The sequence below is a fragment of the Palaemon carinicauda genome, chromosome 10 (genome assembly GCF_036898095.1).
Source record: "Palaemon carinicauda isolate YSFRI2023 chromosome 10, ASM3689809v2, whole genome shotgun sequence".
In the NCBI taxonomy this organism is placed as follows: domain Eukaryota; kingdom Metazoa; phylum Arthropoda; class Malacostraca; order Decapoda; family Palaemonidae; genus Palaemon; species Palaemon carinicauda.
In genome coordinates this window covers 111,892,960-111,893,853 of record NC_090734.1, presented here as the reverse complement: position 1 = coordinate 111,893,853, position 894 = coordinate 111,892,960, and positions in this window count along the sequence as shown.

Genomic DNA, 894 nt, shown 5'->3' with positions numbered 1-894 from the left:
ATATTTTGTAGTACCGAATTCTGAGCTTTTACTTCTAGGGATAGAAACTTTTGATGACATATTTTATAGTTCTAAATACTGAGCTTTTATTTCATAGGATAAAACATTGTGATGACATATTTCCTAGTTCTAGATACTAAGTGTATGTTTCTTGGAATACAGGGTTTTGATGACATATACATTTCGGAATATTGAGCATTTAGTTTTGAGATAAAAAATGTCAATAACACCTTTCATAGTTCAGAATACGGAGCTTTTACTTCTTGAGATAAAACTTTTTGATGTCATATCTCAGAGTTCAGAGTTCTAAGCTTTTATTTCTTTATATAAAACTTTTTGATGACATATTATAGTTCTGAATACTGAACTTTTACATCTTGGGATAAAACTTATTCATAACATATTTTATAGTTCAGAGTTATTATTATTATTATTATTATTATTATTATTATTATTATTATTATTATTATTATTATTATTTTTAATGGATACACTATCACACAAAAAGCTTTATTTAAATTATAACCCAAATGTTAAAGTTGAAAGCATAAAGCTTTGAGCTTGCATAAAGCCTGTTCAACTCGCATTCTCTTGAGCTTTCAGCTTTATCTTTTACTTCAGATTTTGACCTTTAACTTTTGTCTGATACCAAGAGTGACTAATGGTGTGAATTTCATTTTTTTTGCGGTAATAATGATATGAATAAGATTGAGTGAGATAATAATAATAATAATGATAATGATAATAATAATTATAATAGTAATAATAATAATGATGATAATAATAGTAAAAATAGTGATAATAATAATAATAATGATAATAATAATAATAATAATAATAATAATAATAATAATAATAATAATAATACTGAATTGGACATCAATTAACACAAAA